The sequence below is a fragment of the Lissotriton vulgaris genome, chromosome 2_1 (genome assembly GCF_964263255.1).
Source record: "Lissotriton vulgaris chromosome 2_1, aLisVul1.2, whole genome shotgun sequence".
NCBI lineage: Eukaryota > Metazoa > Chordata > Amphibia > Caudata > Salamandridae > Lissotriton > Lissotriton vulgaris.
In genome coordinates this window covers 653,274,346-653,301,287 of record NC_141687.1, presented here as the reverse complement: position 1 = coordinate 653,301,287, position 26,942 = coordinate 653,274,346, and positions in this window count along the sequence as shown.

Here is a 26,942-nt window from a genome sequence, read left to right as displayed (position 1 = left end):
GGACCATAAAGTTCTATTCTATGCTTATGACCTCCTCCTGGCCCTCACAGAGCCAGACACCTCCCTCCCCGCAATAGTCCAAACCTTTCAGGCATATGATCGTTTATCAGGATATAAAACCAACCCGGAGAAATCACAAGCACTCAACCTCACCCGCCACCACAGCATCTCCTCTGCTTGCAGACGCTTTCCCTGTTTCAATTGACTTTCCACTCAATACAATATTTAGGTCTCACAATCACAAACTCCTTAGCTACTTGGACGTGAGAAAACTGGAAACCGAGGGGGCCTGGGCTGTCCCAACCTCCAGGACTATTACTGGGCAACTCACCTACACTACAGTTCTGAGTGGGCAATGAGAGAGTTGACTACATCCCATCCCGAAACACTCCTATCACATAAAACCCCGATTTCTCCCATGCTCTTCCTCTGGAGTACTTGAGGTAATATGAATTTTTATGGTCCATTGTGTCCCCTAACGTAGACCCCACCGACTCCATGTATGCACTTCAAGTACATGTAACTTCCCTCCACTACCTGCTATGAAGACGCAAATACATTTGCGTCCAACGTTAACATGTCCTCTTTCAGATCCACCATGAATGGATCGATAATTCCGTTCCTAAGTATGCCGTGCCACCGTCTTTACATGGTGCACTGTCACGTTTTCTAGCACTGGTGAACTAGGCCTAGAATTCTGCCATCAAGCCCCTCCTGCCTTCTGCCTCAGAAGCTGCAGCCTGATCATGCAGCTTCCATGACCCTTGCCTTACTCCCTGTGCGGCAAGTGGTGCCCGGCTCGGCCTGCTCGTCTGCCAAAACAACGTAGCCTTCAAGTTATCTGCTCCGCTCCTCGAAAATACATTCCTGTCTAGTGATTTAGGAAAACATCTCCCCAGCTCCAGAGCAAAGGGCCCGGCCTTTTCTGTCTCCATGCAAGTAATTCATTGCTCCCGTTACCATGGTAGGCCCATGGCCCCATCGCATTACACGTGATCACGTAGACACATATGCACGCACTAGCAGTCAGTATAGAATAGCCTCTGCCCGAGAGACCTTTCCTTCTAGATAATACAGTTCCTCAAACACAAGATATTAGGTATGATTTGGGTTTAGGTTGTTCTGACACGCCAGACTTCTGTCTCCCCATCTAGTGCTAAGAGTCAAGTCCCCTTCACCCTCCAGTTCCACGTCAATCACACGTCATGCTGCTGTGCGCGCATCTCTGCCATACATTTCTGCTGACACTGCAGGATTCCTCTATGGATCCACCCACTTGCGTCACTTTCCTGTGACGTTTCAAGCACACACCTCCGTGTCCGCCCCCAAGCACGCCTTCTGTTACGCACATGTGTTCTTATCTCTCTTCTCTCAGCTGTTACGCCTTCTGCATCCATCACCACGACATGCCTTTACTATATATATGATGTACTGTTAATAAAGCATTGTTTATCCCTTCCTGAACCCTCGTGGTGAATGGAATACGATACCTTGGTTCGAACCAATTCCATTTTATGGAATAAAACCCTTATAAACTCAGATGCCACGGACTCTGCCTCTCATTTCTGATTGAGTTATTCTTAATGTACTTTACCGCATAGAAATTCAGTTCAGGTAATTTAATTTACCACATAATTTGGCGCCCGAATAGGGACCCCTCCCCCACCTTACGCGCCGGCGGTGCGTTGCAGGCCTGGTCCCCTGCCACAGCCGAGACGGACAACTACGCGTACCTGCAGGATTTCCTGTATCTCCCTCAGGCCAACGGAGGTGACTGAGGCTGCGATCGACACCCAGACGAGGCGGTGAGGAGTGCGGAGGATCCCGACCAGAGCCCAGCCGAGAGAGCAAGGTCCGAGGTGTTCAGAGGCCCGCCAGTTCCGATGTTCCGAAGTCCCGAAGTATCTACGTCACGAATCGAGTCGAGTCCAGTCCGGTCCAGTCTAGTCGAGTTTCCGAGGCCTTCTGTTTCCGTGCTTCCCGGTGAGTACCGTTGCTGGGAATGTATCTAGACGGGTGCATTAATTTGTGTCTGGTCAAGACGGGTTTGGGTACGCAGACCCGGTCTGCACTGTTTTAGCAGTGTATCTGTACTGTTTAGCAGTATATAAAGTTATCTTGTTATCCAATTTTCGTTATTCCTTTTAGAAAATATTTCATTTTAGTGTTTTAATGTGTTTTAATGTCGTGGTATGAGTGATTGTTTGATCTTCATTACTGTGTTTATTGTTGTATTAGTGGTGTCCAAGTTCGAGTAATTACCGAGTATCGAGGTTTAGAATGCTGCTCTTCTCTAAGTTGAGACAGATAGGGACAAGAAAGGGGATACTCGAGGAAGCTGTTCCTATCCCACCCAGGGACACTCCTGGACATTTTATGTACCACAAGCATGGCATAGATGCCATATTATATCTAGACTTGTGGGTGGACTATACCAAAGACTTAGCAGAAAATCAAAGATGGCCCGTTACAGGGACATGGGATGCCGAGTGCATCATGAGAGTAGAGGAAGCCTTATGGAAAAAGAAAGCTAGACAGTCACAGAAAGATGCCATTGAACTATGGCGTAAAGAATCACACAGACGGACAGAGAAAGCGCTCAGGAAAGTAGAACGAAGTAGAGAGGATTCTGAGAAAGCTAAAGAAAAAGAATTACTAGAAGAAGGAGAACGAGTTAGAATAGAACAACACGAAAGACGTAGTAACGCAATTATGACAGGAATGTATCCAGTCCTGGCCGAGGGTCTGCCTAAAGCGACCCCGGATATACCGACAAATCTGCCACCTCCATTGGTCCCGACTAAAATGTGTCACAAGAAAGCCGCAGATATTTTTCTTTCCTCCTATTTAGACGATGTAGCTCCTGATTACACTAATGTTCCACCTGCACCTGTACCACCTGCTGGTCAACCACCCCGAGGTCCGCAACGACAGACCACTTCTGCACCCCTTCCTGCACTGCCTATTAACCCACTTAATCCTTTTGGGTCCGGCATGGTCCAGGCCCCAACCCAGTTGCCGCAAGCTCCGACTTCACAGATAGGTGATGCTCAAGCCTCCGCTTCAGGATGCGCATCAGGAGGTTACCGTACCCCGCCACCAGTACACCGATTAACAGTTAGAGAACTAGCAATGCAGCGCACTACGAAACCAGTTTCAATGGAGAAACTTAGAGAGTTGCTTACAGATTGCAGATATGACCCAGTACCAGGCAGAGATGGTTACATGTTGCTAGCCTCGCTACGCATAAGACGTGCTGCAGACTATTTGGTCATGATTCCAGGAATGCAAGATTATCTAGACAGGATATATCATTTTATCCAGACCGGGAATGGTCAGGAATGTATTCACGAGGCGATGGTACATCAGAAAGTAGACACACAAGGTTTAATATTAAGATTTCTCATAAACTGTTTTATAAGAGAACGAGACAGGCCTGGTGTAAACAAAGAAGAGTTGGAAGTACTAACTACATGGGGACAGAATATTGGAGACGGAAAACATGATAAACAGAAATGTATAGAGGCCATGTACAGAAAGATCCGTAAAGAAATATTAGTATTCCATGAAAGACAGAACGCTGAAAATGAAGCAGATAAAGCGGAGAGTGGCTCCTCAGAGGAGGACGAGCCAGAACATGCAGAAACCATAGCTTATGTAGGAAAGGGTAGATCCTTTAATAAAATGTTATGTCCAGAAAGCAAGAGAATTTTTCACTCTGCTATGTCAAATCCGAAAACTCCCGAACATCTATTCCAGGCTACTGATAAAATATTACAAGCACGAATGGGGTACCATGTACTCGATTCTATGGATGAACAAGAATTAGCCAGGTCAGCAGTACAATGGGCTGACAATTCCGATAAATATAATGATGACGCATTAGCGCAAACATTTTTGAATCTTTCTCCTGACGAACAGCGATTAGCTGGTATGTACATGATACAGCACCTCCTTATATTGTACAAGAGCCAACGTTCTGATCCAGGCCCCCTGCCCGATGTATTGATAGAATTAATTATGAATAAATGGAGAGGCCTGGGTACCGATTTAATTAAAGTAATTTTGGAACATCGACACAGATATAGTACTTTCCTGAACTCACAGTTTGTTTCGGCTCCACCCCCAGAAAGGAAAGCGTTTTACATAGACAGACAGAATCCCTTACGTGAAGTACACCCGATTAGGAAGCCAGATGATACACTAGAACGTGTATTTATTTACACACCCTTAACTAAGATGGAATTGCTAGAAATGAAGAAAATAGTGCCTAGCCATGATAAAGACCCCGCAGGTTTCCACCGTGAGATTAAAGACATGTTACTCATGGGAGACTATACCTATCCCGACATTATGAAAATATTGAAAGTACTATTACCGGCTGGTATTTACGAGAAACTCAAGGAGAAAGAATGGGAGGTGGGAGACAAGAAGATTAATTGGACAGCATTAGAGAACGAAGAAACTGGTCGAACCCCAGGTCTAGGTCTTGGGGAACACGTTAAAGCGTTACCAGGTTTATTAGTACAAGTATTGCCTAGGTTGTTGGCAACTAAAAAGGAGGATTGGGATGCAATCTCAGCCTGCAAACAGAAACCCGATGAAGATACCAGTGATTTCTATTCTAGGTTTGAAAAATGTTTTGTTATTAATAGTGGCCTGAAACCAAGTAGCGAGTCATATCCACACCTTTTTGTATCAAAATTAGTTGAGAATTCTCTGCCCCAAGTTAAAAACCGTGTATTGAAAGTCGAGAGCACATGGCAGGCAAACACGCCTTCCCAGATGTTACAGATGTTACAGTACCACCAGAACAGAATAAGAGAAGAACATGATCACGAACAGAGACGTATGAAAGACACGAAAATGAAAATGCTCGTTGCTCAGTCAGTTCCAGCTGACGGTCAGAAAAAGGGCACGACACAGTCCAATGCTTCAGCAGCTCCTGTTAAAGGGACATGCAATTATTGTAAACAGCCAGGTCACTATGTAAACGATTGTACAGTTTTAAAACACAACATATCCACAGGTAAAACAAAAGAGAGACCGCGTCCTCTGAGACCGGACCAGGTCCAACAACAGAACACACAACCTATGCATGCCCCGCAACAGACAACACAGACCGTAGCGGTATCACCGCCCCAGCCGATTGCCGCAACCCAACATGCAACACAGCAGATGTACCAGTATGCCCAGACTGATTATCCCGATTATCAGCGATACACATGAAACAGCCTAGAGAGGGAGGTTGGCTTGCCTCTTATCGAGATTCCTGTAGATCAAGAGGGTCCTTATGTACACAGTCAGGTATTAGGAAAAGATAGAAAGTTTTTGATTGACACAGGGGCAAGCAGGACAACAATCAGTCACAACGAGGTTCCAGGGGCACCCCTCTCCAGCTCACAGAATGTTTCCCTTGGCTTTTCAGGAAAACCTATTGTAAATGAAGTATCGAAACCTGTTCCTCTTTCAGTTGGTCCGTTGTCACGTACTACTGATTTACTGCTTACTAAATCATGTCCAGAGAACTTGTTAGGTATCAAGACACTGAAAGCTCTAGGAGCTGTAATTTGTTGTTCTCCGGAAGGAGTAAGACTGTTCTTGCGTGACTTTAAGGGTCACTATGTGTTGAGGGATATTGATTCTAGATTACAGAATGTTCCTGCACAGTTGTGGGCACAAGGCCCTACTGATGTAGGTTGTATGCACATTACACCATATCGAGTTACACTGAAACAAGGTGTTGTCTTGCCACGAATCCGACAATACAAGTTACCACCAGATGCTGTAGAGGCTTTACTGAAAATCATTGACGAGCTCATTGCACAAGGAGTGGTTGTAGAAACCGACTCAAATTTATGCAATTCCCCTATCATTCCGATTCTTAAACGCACTGATCCAAATGCCCCTCCAGTCTATCGATTAGTAATCGATTTACGTGAATTAAATAAATGTATTGTACCCCAATACCCTGTGGTTCCAGATATCTCTTCCTTGTTGACAGCTATTGATTCAGAGGCAACGTTCTTTACTGTAATTGATCTGAAGAACGCCTTCTTTAGTGTACCCATTGCTCCGGAGAGCCAATATCTTTTCGGATTCTGTTTGAATGGCCGAAGCTTCAAATTTGCACGCGCACCTCAAGGATTTACAGAAAGCCCCAGCATCTATAGCCAAGCATTGAAAAGACAACTTGACAGTATTCACATGCCTGATAACACAGCCTTACTCCAGTACGTCGATGATCTATTGATCACCGCCCGAAGTGAACCAGAATGTGAACAGGCATCACTGACCGTTTTGCATTTCCTAGCTGACAAGGGACACAAGGTGTCTCCTTTGAAGCTGCAATTCTGTGTTCAGCAAGTGATATACCTTGGGCACTTGCTGTCCAAAGGGGGGAGACAGCTAACACCTGACCGCATCCAGTTAATTGTACATATGTCACAACCCAAGACACAAAAGGAGGTACGAGCCTTTATAGGCCTCACTTCTTACTGTAGACAATGGATCCCTCAGTATGCATTTCTAGCCAAACCACTCATCCAGTTGACAACCCAGGAGGCAGCGACACCGACTGTCCTCCCTTGGACTCAAGAGCATACGCATGCTTTTGACGCATTAAAGAAAGCCCTATGTCAAGCACCTGTTTTAGCGACACCATGTTAAAGTAAACCCTTTACACTTTTCGTTACAGAACGCGAAGGTACTGCATTGTCAGTACTCACCCAAGATCAGGCAGGTTCACACAAACCGTGTGCTTATTTTTCTAGTACACTAGATCCTGTAGCCCAGGCTCTGCCTGCGTGCTTGAAATCTGTAGCAGCAACAGCGTTAGCAATCAGACAAAGTGATTCCATAGTGTTAGGACACCAGTTGACAGTTCAGGTTCCACATTCCGTGGAAGTTCTTTTAAATAGAACACAAACCCAGCACTTGACTATAGCATGACTGACAGGTTATGAATTGAAATTATTTCAGCCGCACATAGACATCAGACTTTGCAATACATTAAATCCAGCTACACTTTTGCCACTAAGTGAGACAGACCCTTTGGCACATGATTGTATTGAAGTCATTACCATTACGACGAAACTCAGACAAGACTTGACAGACATTGCATTACCAGACCCAGACCTGACACTTTATGTGGATGGTTCATGTATGAGAACAAATACAGGAGAGCTAGTAGCAGCTTATGCAGTAACGACAGAAACAGAAGTCATAGAAACGAATCGTATTGACACCCTGTTAGCTCAAGCAGCAGAGCTCATCGCTCTGATTCAAGCCTGTATACATGCAGAAAATAAGAAAGTTAACATATACACAGATTCCCGTTATGCGTTTGGAGTCGTACACGACTTCGGTGTACTCTGGCGAGAGAGAGGTTTCTTGACCTCTCACGGAGCCAAGATTCAGCACGGTCCCCTCATACAAGCCCTGTTAGATGCAATACACTTGCCTACAGCAATATCCATCATGAAGTGCAAAGCGCATACGAAAGTTACAGATATCATTTCCCAGGGTAACGACCTGGCAGATCGAACAGCCAAGCATACAGCTCAGACTCAGACTCACGTAACTGATCCGACAAAGACAGTAGTCCCGACTCATTGCATGACAGTTAGGGATCCCGCCTTAGATGTGATTGACATACAGACACATGCTACACCAGACGAGATTAAGAAATGGACTGAACTAGGAGGGATCCGGACAGAGCAAGGATGGATGACGAAGGGAAAAGCCACATGGTTTCTCCCTGACTCTGTGGTTCAAGTTATCATTAATACTGTACATAGTCCTGCACATTTAGGAGAAAAAGCCATGTTAGACAGTATTCAAAATCTTTGGTTCAATAAACATTTACGAGCAGCAGCAAAGCAGAAAGTGCGTACTTGCATGATCTGTTGTCAGTTCAACCCAGGTAAAAGCATTCCCGTAGAGCAAGGTGGATTTCATCCTCCCGATCACCCTTTTGAAGTCCTCCAGATGGATTATATCCAGATGGAACGTTGTCGAGGATTTAAGTATGTCCTCGTAGTTGTATGTGCACTTTCCCGTTGGACAGAAGCATATCCAGTCCCAGATTACACTGCTCCGACCACTGCCAAGCAGCTGGTACGTGAATTTTTTCCCAGATATGGTTTGTCTCGTATTGTGTACTCAGATAATGGTCAGCCATTCTCATCCGAGATAATGAAACAGGTATCACTCCTGTTAGGCTATCAATGGAAGTTCCACTGTGTCCGACATCCCGAGGCAGCAGGTCTCGTGGAGCGACACAATCAGACCCTGCAAACACGTCTTGCCAAGATCTGTAGAGAGAAAGGCGTCGATTGGGTAGTAGCCTTACCAGTTGCTCTTTTTTTTATGCGAATGGTTGCACATTCCAGAACAGGGCTATCCCCGTATGAGGTGGTCTTTGGTAGACCGCCGAATATGTGGGGGACGCCTCTGCCACGTAAAATTACCGATGTTGATTGTAATATGCTGACAGATTACCTTGCCTCTTTGATGTCTGCACTCCAATCATGTCGTTCACAGGTTGCTGCTGCCTTTCCCGACAACACCGAGGTGAAGCCCCACCAGATTGTTCCGGGGGATTTAGTATACATTCGGAATTTTGATAGGAGAAGTCCGCTGGAGCCCCGTTGGCAGGAGCCGAAGCTCGTGTTATTAACAACAAGGACTGCAATCAAGGTGGAAGGCCGCAAAGGCTGGATTCACTCCAGTCATGTGAAAAAGTATTATGGACTGCCTCTGAAATCTGATTCCCAGCCCTGCCCCCTTCCGGACATTGACAATAAACTCCCTTTTGTAGAGAAAACTCCGCAGCAGGAGTTCTGAATGAAATTGAGGTCTAGCAAGTCAGACAGTTTAATTGTTTAAGTCCTCCCCTAGGTGAATCGGTTAGACAGGTTTCTGACATGTACAAGTTAGACCCCAACAGAGAGAGAGATAGACAGAATCAGTTCAGAAAACATGAGTATTGTAAATCTCTTCGAAGTCACTGTGTAGTGACATTATTGATTATGTTTTTCCTGAGTCTTATGATTATTGCTGCAAGTATTTTTTTACACATGTACTTTCCTATGCGTGCATATCTTTCCACAAATGACACTGTCGAGCATACTTTCAGTGACTTGCCCCCACACGAGTTGTCATTTCGAGTTGCGCTGCGTAACAATACATTCATTAGTATGTTACATCATTCCCATCAGGCCAGCAATGCTACCGATTGTTGGATATGTGGCCGACTCCCTCCCTACCAGAAATACAAGGGAGTTCTGCCCCTCTTTCCGTACCCGTTCACACACAATGGTTCCTGTGGTGCATGGTTTAGTTTGATTAATTCTATAGATTCTGATTCTGTAATCTACCAAGGCAATTGGATATGGGGAAACCTGAATACAGTTCTGCATAGAGTATGTTACCCTGACAAGGAGGGTCTTCCCCAGAGAACAGGAACTGATCTAGAAAACGAAGAATATGGACTAGGTAATTTCACACTTAACCTCATGATTCTGAGTGTCCAGTCCGAAACCGAACCAGTCATGCCTGCTATGTCAGTATTACCAGTCAAAGGAGAATTATGTATCAGAAAGAATGGTTCAGTACACTTAGGTCATAGTGAATGTACTACTGAGATCAAATTCAGTGATAAAGGGAAGTCTACATTCAAAGCTTCCCGTCATTCCTGTTTCATATGTGGTCAGACAGCTTATATCCACTTACCCCTAGATTGGGATGGTACTTGTTACATTGCATTCCTTCTGCCACCTGTTTTCTTAGCCCCACCTGATTATCATAGGAACTCTCATCTAGTACACAGCAGACCTAAGAGAGATCTCCCACTAGTCGATTATACTGAAACGGCATGGGAGCAGTATACAGATTTCAATAAAGGTTTCTTTCCCTATCTAGGTACTGTCTCGAATAGTAAACTGATACGTAAATTGACTAGAACCCTTGAAGCCGTAGTACATGAGACTACTTCCGCCCTAGGCAACTTAACAGAGGAACAGTCTGCTATGAGACTCGTTGTTCTTCAGAACCGTCTTGTCCTTGACGTCATCCTGGCCGATAGGGGCGGAGCTTGTAGAGTCATCGGATCGAGTTGTTGTGTTTTCATTCCAGAAAATGCACCATCAGTATATAAGGCTATTACCCGTCTCCACAAAATTGCAAGTATGATACACCAGAATCCAGGCTCCTGGACTTGGTCCGGTTGGCTCTGGAGCGTGTTATCAGCATGGGGTTGGAAACTATTGTCATTCCTAGGAATAGCCCTTCTCATAGTGTTCAGTTGTTGTCTATGTTTACAGTGTGGGCCAGCGATTTGCGGCTTGTGCGCCACATCATGTATTCCCCATCCAAGTCCACGTTCTAAATCACGTCAGAAAAAGGAAGAACAAATGATGTTGTATGAACAAATAGATGGACTAATGAGGATTGATATATCATGAAGGGTCCGTAGGGGACAAGGAGGGAATGAGGTAATATGAATTTTTATGGTCCATTGTGTCCCCTAACGTAGACCCCACCGACTCCATGTATGCACTTCAAGTACATGTAACTTCCCTCCACTACCTGCTATGAAGACGCAAATACATTTGCGTCCAACGTTAACATGTCCTCTTTCAGATCCACCATGAATGGATCGATAATTCCGTTCCTAAGTATGCCGTGCCACCGTCTTTACATGGTGCACTGTCACGTTTTCTAGCACTGGTGAACTAGGCCTAGAATTCTGCCATCAAGCCCTTCCTGCCTTCTGCCTCAGAAGCTGCAGCCTGATCATGCCGCCTCCATGACCCTTGCCTTACTCCCTGTGCGGCGAGTGGTGCCCGGCTCGGCCTGCTCGTCTGCCAAAACAACGTAGCCTTCAAGTTATCTGCTCCGCTCCTCGAAAATACATTCCTGTCTAGTGATTTAGGAAAACATCTCCCCAGCTGCAGAGCAAAGGGCCCGGCCTTTTCTGTCTCCATGCAAGTAATTCATTGCTCCCGTTACCATGGTAGGCCCATGGCCCCCTCGCATTACACGTAGACACGTAGACACATATGCACGCACTAGCAGTCAGTATAGAATAGCCTCTGCCCGAGAGACCTTTCCTTCTAGATAATACAGTTCCTCAAACACAAGATATTAGGTATGATTTGGGTTTAGGTTGTTCTGACACGCCAGACTTCTGTCTCCCCATCTAGTGCTAAGAGTCAAGTCCCCTTCACCCTCCAGTTCCACGTCAATCACACGTCATGCTGCTGCGCGCGCATCTCTGCCATACATTTCTGCTGACACTGCAGGATTCCTCTATGGATCCACCCACTTGCGTCACTTTCCTGTGACGTTTCAAGCACACACCTCCGTGTCCGCCCCCAAGCACGCCTTCTGTTACGCACATGTGTTCTTATCTCTCTTCTCTCAGCTGTTACGCCTTCTGCATCCATGACCACGACATGCCTTTACTATATATATGATGTACTGTTAATAAAGCATTGTCTATCCCTTCCTGAACCCTCGTGGTGAATGGAATACGATACCTTGGTTCGAACCAATTCCATTTTATGGAATAAAACCCTTATAAACTCAGATGCCACGGACTCTGCCTCTCATTTCTGATTGAGTTATTCTTAATGTACTTTACCGCATAGAAATTCAGTTCAGGTAATTTAATTTACCACAACTTCACGGATTGGGTTAAGGGTAAATGTAGATTGCTATGGTCTCTCTTTCAGGGCCAGACAGTCGAGTCCTTCAACCATTGTAAGAAAGCATTCCAACTCCCTGAGTATGCCCATCATCAATATATGTAAACATACTTTATTTAGATATATAAAACATATCTTTAAAAGATTCTTCCAGCACATTAATACAATCTTACAACTTAAAAGAGGTTAAGAAAATGAAAAAAAAATAAAAATAAAAAAATAAAAATAAAATGTGGCCTGCTTAACAGTGCTTACAGCAACGTGTCAATTTAGAAATTAGCACTCCCGACAATGCAGATGGCGTTAAATACATATTATTCTGCACAGTGGTCCAATTTTTCTAGAAGACTATAAGCATGCTGAACGAATTTGGCCAATTTTATGTTTAAAACAGTGTTCTCTGAGGACAGAGCAGCAATAATGGCGTGTCTGCAAGTCCGAACTCCCAGCCTGTTCCATTCCGGCCTGAGTAGGCGTCTGCGTTGGATAATAAAGCAAGGGCATATACAAAGCACGTGCAAAAAAGTTTCGTTTGCTGACCCACACCCTCTGCACGTTTGATCAACACTTTTTTTTTTTTAATTTTTGGTAAACCTTTATTGTACGTATAGCAGATACAATCATGGGCAAGCAAAGCAATAAAGCCATAAGCATGCAACATTACGTCTCCCAATTGCCCCATTGTAGCTCAGGATAATGTCTGTATCAAAGCGATACCAGGATGGATGAGGTTTCTTTTTTTTTTGGATTCTAATGAGTACAGGATCAATGCCAAGCGGTCGTTTCAGGTTCTACAGCTGGCTTTCAAATTGTACAAAGGCAACTAACTTAACAATTAAAGTGGGAGTAAAGGGCAAAGTAAGCAATACTGGGTAGCCGTCAACACAATCACTATACATGACAAACCATTCCCCCACCCCACAAAAACTGAGTACGCCATAGAATCCCCGTAAAATAAGACAGGAAAAGAATAAAGAAAAAGGGCCATAGAACCAAGGAGGAAACAAAAAGATACACAGAAACCAACCCCCAACTCCCCACCCCGCACCCCTGCAGAAGGCCATGGCCTATCCCCCCAGCAGTGTGCCCGTCGCCATAATAGGAGACCCGAAATATAGTTAGATGAGAAGTGAAGAAAGAAAATGGAGGAGGAAAGACAATTAATGGACGGGCTCCCAGCCGCCCACCATCTGACCCTCAAACCGATAAAGAACCAACATTCGGATCAGTCAATGTCCCGCCTGTCCCTCGTAGTCCCCATTCGTACGTGTAACAATAATCAAGAAAACATCCTCAACCTTGCCCCATGCGGTCAATTGCGTCAACGGAGTCCAGCCGCCATTTTAGAAGGAGTGGGCGAACGGGATGGCCATAATAGGATGTTAAGCTGCCCACCAAAATCAGCCAAGACCAATGACGTGTGATCAAAGACGATGTGGGAAGGATCCACGCACATCATTAATCCCCCAAAGCCAGTGGACCAGTCCGGTAGTATCAGTTCCAGGAGGGGAGGGAGAGTCACACCATCAGGCCACAAATGAGTTGTCGGACACGGCGTCCGGAGACGATTCTCTAACCACTGTACGAGTCCACGAACACCGGACCTCTTCCCGACTATATCAGTCAGCACCATGGCAGTCTCGAGATCCTGGTCCCCCGACACCCCCATATACACCGGGGTAGGCAGTACACCGCTGTCGGGTGCAGGGTATGGCGCAGTGAATACGGAAGAAGGAAGAAGGGAAGAAGCGAGGACGTTTCGCCGGTGTTACTGCTGGAAAAAAAAACCGGGGAACACGCCAAAGAGAGCAGAATCACTTCTCCGTCACAAAAACTCGGCTCGAGTGCAGGATAAATTACAGGATGTTGAAGCAAACCAAGAAGGTCGGCGGAGCCGAGAGCCTAAGCGGCCATCGCGGTTGCAGGCTTGGCTCCTCCCCCCTGATCAACCCTTTTTTGACGCCATACAGGGAGATTTTGAATGAAGCGCCAGTCTCCCAGTCTTAGGGTGATCAGGCATCGCTTTAGGTGATAGGAGAATGTTATTGAAAGGTAATTTGCCGGGGATAGTCGTTTATAGCAGCTGATTACTGCCCAAGCATGGCTACGTTTCACAAGGAGAGCTTTGTCCATGATCAGGGATTTCAGTCTTGTGGCTTTTTTAATTGTGTTTTTGAAAGCAGTCTGGCTTGGGTTAAGGGCCCAAAGATCCGCAGCAGACATTTGTTGGATGTAGTCATTTAGGAGGCGGCCAAATGTTCCCCCCGGATTGCTCGTACTGATTTCGTTCCAAACCAAGAGTTCCAGAGTACCAGCTTCTGCCTGTCTTAGTTTGTGGATCAGGTTAAGGTATGAGCCAACATTAGAGGATTCATAGTTAGTTAAGCCCAGCTCTAGTCTGACCTGTGCTGGCGAGGAGGAACTCGGCAGGTGAAGCAATTTCTTATAGAGTTTAGTTGTCAGTTTATTTAAGGAATTATTCATTTTTCCCTTAAAGATCTCCATGCCATACGAAAGTGTGGGCCCGATCTTTGCTCTAAGCACTTCCAGTAAGGGCAAAACCGTGGGGCCTGAGAGTCTCCTCGAGAGCTTAGCCAAGGATATCATTAACGCTGTGGCCTTGGTTGCAATCACAGTGCTCTGTTTGGTGAAACTGCCCCTTGAGTCCAAATGGACCCCTAAATATTTGTACGATTTGCCGATTGAGATGCTTTCTTTGTTTATTGTCCAGCCTCCACCGCTGTAGCGTTTTTTGCTAAACGGAACAACCATAGTTTTTTTCATGTTAGTTTCTAACTGGTTGTTAACCGTGTATTGCATTAAGGCGTCCAGGAGTCTCTGTAGCCCCACTCTGGTGAGACTGAACAGTGCCAAGTCGTCGGCATATAAGAGATTGCATAAAGCCGTGCCTCCTACTTTTGGTGTATGGCTGATTACTTTCTCTAGAGAGCTTGAAAGGTCGGCAATGAATAGATTGAAGAGAAGGGGAGCCAGCACGCATCCCTGTTTGACACCACAAAAGGTCCAGATTTTCCGGGAGAGATGCGCGCCAGACCCTAACTTCACTCGAACCCATGTGTTGGAATACAGCAAGATGATGGGATTCAGGATATTATCTGGGATTCCCCACTGCTTCAATTTTTGCCACAGAGCAGCCCTAGGCACCCTGTCAAATGCTGCTTTGAAATCGACAAAGCAGCAAACAATCGACCTGGAATTTGTGAGGGCTTTGTCAATGATGGTGGAGATTGCCAATAAATTTGTCATTGTTCCTGATTTGGCAACGAACCCTGTCTGATTTAAAGGAATCAGATTTTTGTCCTTTGCCCATTGTCTGAGATCCTCCAAAATGAGGCCTGCAAAGTGCTTTGCCTCTATATCCAACAAGGCAATTAATCGGTAGTTGTTCGGGTTGCCTCGTGCTCTGGCTTTAAAGATAGGATGGATAATAGCACCTCTCCAAGAGTCCGGAATGGTTTGGTGGCTCAGGGTGTAGCTAAAGAGATTTGATAGCACCTTGGATCGGAAAGGGGCGTCGGATTTGAATAGTCTCTGCGGCAGGCCATTCGGGCCTGGTGCTCCATCTTGTCTCCCTTTCATCAGTGCTTTGGCTACTCTTTCTTCAGACAATTCCTCGAATGAGGAAGGCCACTGCGTTTGATTGGGTGAAAGGTTCGATGTTATGCCCGCGCCAATGTCAGAGGCCCATGTTAATCCAGGGCGGTCAGGGTTGTCTTGTGCCTGGAAATGCTCTGTTAAGTATGAGATCCAGTCTGCTTCCTGGATATTCGCTGATCCAAAGGATGTTGAATTTCGATCGATGTTGTTGACAAGTGACCAAAATGTCTTTGAGTTCTGTTGTTTGCTTTCCCATACCAGTTTAACCCAGAATCGAGATTCCTGGTCCTTTCTCTCTTGGGTAACTGCCTTCCTGAATGCCTTTTGGGCCTGACGGTATGTATCAAGGAAGCTGCTGTTCTCTGGGGATTTTAAAAGCGACCTCAGTGCATTGTTTCTTGTTCTTTTTAATGTTTTTATCATGGGGAATGCTATTGCTCCTACTGGTGGTGTGCGGTTTGGGTCCTTGTCGCTGGATACATTCTGATCAAATGTGCGCATAACTGCGACCATGTTGCTGTTGGGGAGGCCATTTGGTCTAGAGCACACATGATAAAATCCTTGCTTGTTTTTAGGATGCACTGACAGTTGGACTCACTCCATTTCAGGTGTTTTAGGTTATCAGAATGTATTCCTTTATATGTAGATGGTGCCTTTTTATGGAGAGCTAAATTTGTGGCAAAAGAAATGACCAATGGCCTATGGTCGCTTCCGAGCCTTGGCAGAACGGAGAAGCTAGCCAAATTGGACAGGAATTCCGAATTACAAATAGTAAAGTCCAAGTAGGATTTTGTTCTTCCATTTGACCAAGTCCAGTTTGGGGGGGAATCGCTTGCTGATCTTCCATTCACCACCAGATACCCTGCGTTGTAAAGTCTCAACACGGTGACCTCGCCTAATATATTGAAAGCTTGCGTGGGGGGTTTGGATTAGGGGACAGGCTCAATAATGCTGGTCAGGTTGGGTCCTTCTGAGTCTGCTATGTTCCCCTGAAAAAGGTTCGTGTTAAAATCCCCTGTGATGATGCGGTCCGAGTTGGGATATTCTGTGGCTATATCGTTTATTGTTTCACAGAATCTGGCCAGGTGGTCTTTTTTTGTGTGGGTGTTAGGATTAATATACAGATTTATAAGTAAGAGCAATCGCTGTCTGCTCCGTAGATTAATTTTGACCCCCAGTAGCCAGTGTTCTTTCAGGTTAAGTTGACTGAATTCACCTTTTAGATTATTGGATATGTATGTGGAGAGCCCGCCTTTAGGGTGGCCGAAGCGCCTGTCCCTTAATGCCTGTTTCCGATATTCAATGAATCCTTCAATGGGGCGGCCCTCAAGTTCCCATGTTTCCTGCAGAGCAATTGCCACATGTTCCCCCAGGAAAGACATAGTGTCTTCATTTGAAAGTTTTTGGTGTAGGCCGCTGATGTTCCATGAGCACAGTGAGAAAAGTGGCTCCCCCTTGCTGCTGACCACACTGTGCTGTTGTATCCCTGGCGGAGGGAGTGATTTTAATGAATTGTATGTTTTTGCTGTCGGACCTGTCACAGATGGTCAGTTTCTGCTTTTTGTGGCCAATACTGCTGGCAGCCATCCCCAGGCATGGTCAGGTTCATTGTTTCTCACCGCTGTTTCAGGGCATTTAAGTTCTATATCCGGCCCTGAGGCATTTTTTAGAACAGAGAACGGCCTCCCATGCTCTGTATTTTTGGTGAAGGCCGGCTTGTTGGATGTAGTTGCTCCTGATAACAGTGTGATTGGATACCCTGGCGTTGCATAGGGGTGCACTCTAATCCCCCAATTCCGCAGTGTAGCCTTGTGTTCGAGAAAGGCTCCAGCCCAGCGTGCCTGCGTGAAAATTACAACAGTGGCTTCAGTGGGTTGGTTTCCTCGTGGGGGAAGAAATTCAATTGATTCGATGTTATTCGTATCCAGACCCACTAGCCCCGGTATGCCTTCCGCTAATTTCAGCAGATTTGATCTGTTGAGAATATCGTGCCGCCCCTTAGATTTGTACTCAGGGGCTAATAGAATCCGATGACACGATTGGTTGTCACTTCGCGGCTCTGGTGCAATTGTGGGTTTGGGGATCAGTTTTTCGATTATTGCATCAGATCTGGTTTTATGTAACTTCTGTGGTGGTTGGAGTGGAGCCTGTTTTGATTGTGGAGTGTGACTGATCCGAGCAGCTATGTCATTGCAAATGGTTTTGGTAAAGCTCAATTTTGACGTTATTTTTTCGTTCCCAGAAAGGGGGAGATCCATTAAAAGCCGAGATTTTCCGGCCGCTGTCTCTTGTCCAGTGTTGCTTGACCTAACTGGGCTCACCCTTATACTTGTTGCAGGATCACTACCCTCTATTTTCGTTGCCGAGGCAATTGTTGATGTTCTTAGGCTCTGAGGGCTCCTCGCCAGTTCTTGAGTGGGTAAGTCCACAGTTGGTCCATTCAAGATTGTTGTTGGGTTTGTTGTTGGTACCACTGCGCTGGGCTCTGTGGAGGATTTTTTGTTTTCGGCTATCGAAAAAATGGGGAAGAGATTCTGATGGGCCAAGTTGGAATTAGCCCTGAGTTTGCTCCTCGCTTTGCGTTGACGTTTACGCTCTCTTTTACTGCAAGGGGGAATAGGCCTGGGAGAGGCCAGGGCTGATGGAGCGGGCGAAGAAACAAGACTATTAATTAGTCTGTCCTCAGATTTAGCATGCTGGTTTGTAGGCACGGGTAATGATGGGAGCGTGCAGATTTCATCCGTCGGGGTCGGTTTTGTTGGAGCACTGTTGGGATGACCGTTCACCGATAGAAGGCGGTTAATTGATCCTGTGATATCCGTTTCTTCTACCTTTGGTTTTGTATTTTTATTTCCACAGTCCTCCAGTGGTTTGTCCTGTTCTTGATGTTTAGTGGGTTGCAGTATAGCTGACACGTATCCCCCCCCACAACTGCTTTACTTCCCTGATAACTGTGGAAAGGCAATCTGGGAGCAGGGAGAGGGAGTCAATGATTGGAGAGCAGCAGCACGTTGGTTGAACAAAGTTTGCAGATGCTTGCGCTCTTAGAATTAACGAGTTCAATTGATCTAGTTTGCCGTCGATCCCTGACGTAAAGAGTGCCAAGGTGTTTAGTAAATCAACTTGCACCTCTAGTTTTATTGAATGATAGCTGAGTGCGGTCACAATTTGTTGGAGGGTTTGCAGTAGATGAGGCCAAGCACTGGTCGTAGTGTCCCCTTCTGTGTTAGGTTTGTCATCCGGAGTGAGACTCGGGCTTGGGGGATTTGAGGTGGTTTTAAAGAAAAGGGACAGATTCGACATGGATTGGTCGTTTGGTGCCATCTGCGCTAATTGACTTTGACATAGAGTCCTTATTTGGCCAAGAGGCGGAGATAGCTTGTGTAAAGGACTTGAGTCTGTTGATGCTGTTAATGTTTTTATTGTTGGTGAGGTTAGCGAGTTTAGAGGTGGGCAACTACCATTGGATTGCGGTGGCCCGGCTTGCCCATGGATTTGGGCCGTCGTTGTTTGCTGTGGGGAGCCCATAAGTGGCTTAATCGGGAAATGTGTACGTTGTAGCGGCAGAAGGGGGGCCTCTATTGAACGCATGATATCTTCCAGCTGTGATTGCGGTTGAGGGGCAACCCCGTTATCATCTGCCAGAAGAGTGGAGGGCTTCTCCGGATTGAGTGGAACTGTTTGGGTGTTTTCCCTGTTTTGGTTGATGCAGGTAGACCCAAAAATAAAAACCTCTGACGGTTCTTTTGCTGGCATTGTGTTGAATACCCAATTTTGCGGTGGTACTTTAAGGTCAATACTTCCAGCTTCAGCATTGGGCAACCTACCGCTCTACCCCACTCGCCCACTCACTCTTTTTGAGCGATTGGTTCGCAACTTTGAAGGTACTAGAGGTCTAATCTCCAACACATATGATGATCGGCAGCAGTCATGCCTCATTCCCTGTCATCCCTATCAATGAAAATGGTCTCTGGATAATGCCTCTGACGTCAGCCAGAAGCAGTGGGAACTGCTCTGGTAAGAAATCCTGCGATTGCATAGAAGCATTTCCCAACAGGACACAGCCTATGAGCTCATGCTTCAATGGCACTATAGCCCAGTCTGTCATCACACAATGTGCCGCCCTGCAACCTCAGCCATATGTTGGTGGTGTGATGCACCAGTTAGCAGCTTCCATCAAATATGGTAGGTATGCCCCTCCTTAAAAGTCTTTTGGAAGGAGATCTTGACTCATATTAAGGGCACCTTGGATATCCCTTACCAAACGATTACTACATGGTCATATTCAGCATCTGCCCTCCATCCTTGAGTGCCAATACTCACGCAGTCTGGTATCTGGTGCGTCATATGACCGGTACGGCCAAGTAGCTTAAAGCTTGGGCCAGGTGATCTCCTTCGGAACCATGACAGCATCAAGGCTTACACAATTCTGGCTTACTATTGCTGCGGAACAGATCACACACAAGCTGTCCCTTACAGAAAGACATTTCAGTGCCTCTAGACACTGCTTATCGAATATATGTCTTGTTTAGAATATTTATTCTTCCAACCTCCCAGACTACATGTGTTTCACCTGTTTAAGTCATGAGTGACATTTCCCCCTCCATTGCTCACAATTTTCAGTCCACATGAGACCAACTGTGGGCCCTTGGCTCTCCCACCCCCCTTACCCTCTCCACAGTTCCTTCTTGTTCTAGCAGTTTTCGTTAAGGCCAAAGCGCTAGAAAATAACTCTACATTAATAAAAACAATGACAATCAGGAACCAATCCGGGCCATAGAGCCTAATCAAGGTTGAAATAAGTCTAGTAGTAGTAAGTTAATACAAGTATTTGGGATTATATATACACAATCGATTGAACTTCCAGTTCTACAAACAATACGTTGTTAAGTAAGAAAATGGCTTGACATGGAGTATTTGGTCTGCCACAAAAATGCCTCCCCGTCTCCACTCCGTTTGGAATTTGGTCTTACACAAGAAGCTTTAGGGAGAAGATATTCCACGATAAAAACATGGTACAAGATTTGGACAAATTGTTTGAGTGTATTGAACAATGCCTTCCGGATGGTGCAGGTAGTGGACCCCCACTCCATCTACAGTAAATATTTGAGATCATCCTTGAAGGCAACAAATACAATAGATCTGTGTACTCAGAATCATTCCTTCCCGGTTTTTCTCCACATAATAAACAAAGCTGCCAAAAAGCACACGCTAATAGAGGACAAACACAAGCTAGCCAAGTGGACACATGCCAGGATGATCCTTCAATCCTATTCCATATTGAAATCAGCTGCATATTTCAACACAACATTTTCTTTACATCTAAAAAGAAAGTTAATAGCCACTTGGTTTGGGTGGTTACCAACTCTGGCTGAGCAACCATCTTGGAAACATAGCGGTCCCAGGACATGTAGTCTATGTGGTGCAGCAGTGCAGGACTTTATTCTTCTGGTTTGTACATGTCCCTTTTTAAAATGTAGTCTTGTTCTATTTGTGAAAAAAGCTTTGAATGTTAGAGGAATGTGTTCTTGTCCTAATGAAGGGTCTGGTCCAAACTGATTCTCAGCCTGACTGCAAATTGATGGAATTTTTGATGTTTTATGAAAAAGTAATGAGGTCTGAAAGAAACCGCACTCTGTGAAAAAAACCTATTTTTTTACCTAAATATCATGAATTTATCAGATTAATCTGCTGCATCATTTGGTCGATTTGATTGAGGTCTGTATTATAAATGAAACCTAACTGGTTAGATCATAATGGCATTATAGTATCTCAGAGTATTTGATGGTATGTGCCCACAGCAATCAAGATTGACAAGTTATAATGCACTATCAATTACTTCGAAAATCGATAGCCATAATGTTTTAACAATTTTATTTCAATCTGTTATGGTTCTTTATTAACTTAAATAAAGTATTTTATCTTTGCAGTTCCTTCTTGCTGAATAGCTTTACCCTTCAAATAGGAGCACATTACCAAACTCAGAAGTACACAGGCCTTTGCTCAGACTAATCAAGCTCCTTAATGGGAGTCAGTTTGTACTCCTAGAACTCCCTCCTTTCCATAAAGCTCCAATAATTGGGTTGGAATGATTGCATAAGGTCCTGAGTGTACTACTATTGCTCTGTAACTCTCTAATGAAGGCTTTCTTCTTCTCAATTATCTTTATATTGTAATTTGTTTTAGGAAAAATTTAATAAAACGAATTTGAGCACAAAAAAAACATTAATGAAGACCTCTTTTATCGAAGCTATTGTCCTTAACCCACCAACAGTTCTTACGTTCACCCCAGCACAATGCATCTCTACATTCAGATTTTACACTCCTTAAAAATGATATATGAACCTGGAATGTAAATGTATTCACCCACTGATCTCATTCAAGAATAGCTTAAATGACAGTAGTATGTAAATTATGTTACATATGAATGAAAGCATATTATTCTACCAACCTGACTGCCTTGAGTGAAGTTAAGACTATGCAGACATAACTGTTTGGTGGCAGGAAATATGATCAATGCAAGTAATACTGATGTTATGCCTATACAAAGAGACCCAAGAGTAGTGCCAGTGTAGCTTTATTCTTCCAATCAGCTTAAGCTTAAAATATCTCTAGATAGTATGACATCAAATGATATCAAAGAAGTAATTGAGCTGTTGTACAGGACTGAATGCAATGATCTACATATCTGCAAACTTTGTGTGACCTGATTGTTTAAAAAGGATGGTACTTCTGCAAAGGCAAACATCTTCAGGATCTTCAGCGCTATGGTATTGGTCACGTAGCCTTTCAGTAGAAGTCAAATATCAGGTCTTGTGCAGGAAGCCACAGGTCAGAGAGAAGCTACTAGGCCCCCAACCATGGTAGTTTAGGTTGCTTGTCACTAGTGTCCATCCTACTATGGCTCTACAAATTCGACCAAATACAATCCATTCCACCCATGACTTCAGGGCAGGAAGCTCAAGCAGTCAAAGACTTCTCATGGAGGTAGTGTGGGTGACACAAGCTCGCTCAGGGCACAACTTTCGACTAACAGACACAATTGTGTATTGTCCAGCCCAGTACTTTTTTGTCAAATAGTAGTACTTTAATTGCACATAAGAGCAAAAATCTGTGCACTCCAAAGGTGGTTCAGGTAAAGGGTTATGTACCCCTATGGCATATAATGGAATGAGGATATCTCCTACATTGCCCAGTTCCTTCCCCCTTCTCTCTCACTAACGATTCTGGCAAATAAATGCGGGTACAAGCATATACTAGGCACAGTTATATATCACTAGCTGTTACCCCTAATATTGGCCTGTAAGTTAGTGCAATAGATTATTGACCCTACAAGTCCATACTGGCAAATGTTATACCTAATGGGAATAGAGGGAAGTGATGTGATACAGACTTTCAATTGCATGTAACCTCACTACCCTGTTACCTGCTCAATGGCTCTTCTGATTCTGTGGTATGGGCAGGTGTGGTCAGTAACTTCATCTCCTTGGGCTTCAGCATTGGGTTTTGAAGACCATGGATATGGTGGTCTTAAATCTATTTAGGATCACAGGTTCTTTGGTGGGCTTGTCAGCAGTCATAGCCTCCGTGCCGATGCTGACAGAAGTTTGTCTTTGGCAGTTGCTGATTCCAGACTGATGCAGCAGTCCCTCTTGGGGGGGGGGGGGCAGCTTGGGTGCTGCAGCAGCACTTGACTATCTGAGTCGATGGTGGAAACTCTGCGCAGCACAATTACATTATGCAGATCATGGCAGGTGCTGCAGAGAGAGACTGTGGAACCCTGCAGTCTTTAAATCAGGACTAGCTTTGCTCCCTGTCATCAGTCAGCTATTTCTGGGTGCCTCACAACTCACGGACATGCTGGGTGTCTCCTAATGGACAGTCTTTCTTGTCTTTCTTCCTGCAGGTTCAGTTACTCTCCATCCCTCTCTGATCAGACATGCAGACTTCTAGGCACTGAATAGACCATCAGGTTATCTAACAAGCTGCATATTTCAAATGTTTCTCCCTCACCTCTACAATATTGATGTCATGCAGACGCAAGTCCTTCGCGGACTCTGAGGAGCATCACCTTCCATGCTCATGAAGAACTTGGAAATTATATTTTTTATTTGAGCTGGCAAATTTGCAGGACAAGCATAACTGGGACATGGTCATACCCCTTGTAACACCAGCATTAATTCATGCTTAATAGTGCATTAAAGGAAGTATAACTACATTAGGAAGCGTTAACATTACAAGGAATTTTAAAAGGTGTTTTTAATTAATAAATGATTTTATATCTCAACTGATTTCAAAGTACCAATCCCCAACTATGTCACATAGGCATATCATTTCTACAAGGAGAATGTGCATGCCTTTGAGACATTTTCTTTTTTTCTCAACTGAAATTCTAGATGCTATTTCCAAATATCTATCTCATCATATATAAATTGAAAGTCTTGTCTTAATTAGGACCACACCTTTTTAAAAACCATCAACAATATCTATTTTCCCCATGGCCGCATTCTTCTCACTGACCTTCAACCATCTTTCTCTCCACTCGCTCAAATTTCTCTTCCCTCTAGAAATGCTGGTATCATCTCATGTTTATTCCTCTCCCAACACATTTCAGCTGACTGTTGCACTTGCCATTCCTAGCTTTATGACACCTAGAAGATATGTTTACTACCCATTTTCAGTTAACGAAAACTCTCATTCTCACCATAATCTTTACTAATATTCCGCTCTCCCATAGCCCTTCTCAACGTCTCCGTTGCACATTTACAATTTAATGTAAGTTTTCTATCTACATATTCTTTATGTTTTGCCTTCCATTACTTATCTTACCTCTTGTCATCTGACTTAATTGAATCAATTTCCAGTGTGTAGTAATCTGTGTTATGTTAAGTTTCTAATGTTTTGTATATTCATAATGCACTGGTTTAATTGTTCTAAGAATGCTCTGTCACTGCCTAGATACAGTGGAATGAGTATTGATTCACTCTTGAGTTAGGTACAGTTGGAGTTGGCTGCTTCCTTTAGCTAGCTCCTATCCATGTAACCAAATAAATAACTACTCAAGACATTCATCTGTTTCCTGGAAGTTACTTCATTGATTTGGCGACGATCCTGGTTACATGGAGAACCCAACGTGCAAAGCCACATCCATAGCGATCTTCAGTTAGAAGTGTCTTCTATCAAGTTTGGATTTCAGCCTCAACATCAACACTAAAATACCTTATTCAACGATTTACAGACTCGGAGCAACTCAACTCAGCAGTCACGGTAGGGCGTATTGTTTTCATTACTTTCTTCAGACTTCACCCTGCGCAGTGTGCTGTTAACTTTCTAGAACTTTACCGCTATAGTTAAAGTTCCATCTACTCTTCAATTTGCTGTTGCTCTATTCAGTCTTTACAAAATTAGTTTGGCATGTTAACTATTCTACACAACATCAATTTCTTTTTCATCACGTCCTTCTCGAGTCTATGTTTCAACAACATTTCGAAGGCAAATTTTGATTGTTATTTTGCAATTGATGACGTATTGAACAGAACAGACTGCTGTACTTTTGAGCTGTTATGTGCATCATTTGAAAGCCTACCCGCGCCATTCAAACTGACTCGCACACAGCGCATTACTCTAATTTCACTCGTGACTCATTTTAGAATTCTGTTCACGTCCTGCATAGTCGCGAGTGCTTCTTCATCAACGTGAATCACGCGGTGACGTTTCCTCGTTAACGTTCCTTCTCATTACGTTGGATTACGTTCTGTGTCCTAACAACCTCAGAGAAACACTATGTCATCACTCATTGTGTAAAACCAAGCCACGGAGGTACGCGCTGATGCGAACAGCCATGCTGATGCGTACAGCTCCATTTCTTTTACATGTCTCTTTCTAATGAAGAAAATATACGCTGACGCGCAAAGCTCATTTTGTTTTTTCCGTGTGCTCAGCTTTCTATCATTCGGCAACGATACACTGGTGCGCACAGCTCTACTTGTTTAACTGTTCAGTTTACAGAAGTTCACGCCGATGCGCACAGCTTATTTTCCTTTTGCGCTCAGTTTATTTCAGTTTATAAAAATACGCTGATGCGCACAGCCCTATATTTTTTTTAATTGTCATTGTAAAAAGGAAAGATCAATTATCTCAGTTTACTATAACCAGGGTACAAAAATGAATGCTGCTTTTCAATCTGTGCATATTTTACTTTTTTTAAATTTAAATCTGTTTATCTAAAATCAACACTATATGTTTTATACTCACATCAAACTAACAAACGTGATTTAATCTATTAATCTATCCGTTTTCAGTGACACATCAACAGTCTTTGTCCACAGTACTTCACAAACCTATAGTTATTGACCCACATAAACTTTTAAGTTAAATTTCTATTTCTGCAAAATCTGATTGTGTTGCGGTTTGTGTACTTTGGTAATGTGTACTTTACAATCAGTTAATCCTTCTCATGCTTTTCTCGACACTCCTGGAGAACCCCCAATAAGATGGGAAATTTGGCATGATGCCTTCGAAAATTATTTAGGAGCTATTGGTGCATCTAGATTTAGTTCTGACAGAAAAAAAATCTACTTTTGCACTAGGGTTCGAGGGAAGGTCTTTTTTTAAACACCTACCGGATTTACCTCATGAAGAAGGGACACGGCTGGATGAATATAAAGATACTGTGCAGAAACTCAAACTCTCTTTCATAAACATCCAAGCTAAATGGTTCTCAGACATAAATATTTTAAAAGGAAACAAATAGAAAACGAAGATGTTGACTCTTACATTTCTGTTCTGCGTAGGTTGGCATCTGAATGCAAATTTGAACATTTTACAGAACAACTCATCAGAGACCAGTTTGTGTGTCATTGCAGAGACAAGAATATTATACAAAACTTGCTAACCATGGGAGATCCGTCTCTGGATGAAACCATTAAATTAGCTAAGAGTATTGAAACGTCAATGGTTTCTCTAAAAGAATTCGAAGATAAAGTCGTTGAACCTATTAATGCCATTAACCTAAATTCTTCTGTTGAGAATGTAAAAAGGAAAACGGTTAAAGGTAATTCCAGTGGTAAGACTTCTTCAACGAAATCTAAATCACCTAGCAGTTCACTATCCACTGTTTGTATGAGGTGTGGTAATCCACCTCATTCCAAGGGCTCACGCTGTCCTGCATCCAATTTTAGGAAAGTCGGTCATTTTGCTAGGGTGTGCTTAAAGTTAAAAAGTCAGAAGAATTTCAAGAAACCTGCTGTATGCTTGATTGATTCTGAGTCTTCTTCTGACTCAGAAGTAATTTTGGTAGTTTCTGACTACACTACTAATGAAGTTGTTGAAGACGATCCCAAGTCATGTGTCGATCCTATCGCTGATATTTCTGTTGGTAATAAAAATGTCAAACTTCTAGTTGATTCTGGGGCCAAAATAACTATGATCACTAAAAAACTTTTTGATGAGACCTGGAATGGTAAACAGCCCCTACTTCCGCCTGATCGCACTCCAGTATCATATGAAGGCAGGAAAATTGATCTTTTGGGTTTCTTTGGGTTTCTTTGAAGAAGGATTGTGTTTTAAGGGAAGAAGAATAAGAGGAAAGATCTATGTTGAATATTTTAGGGT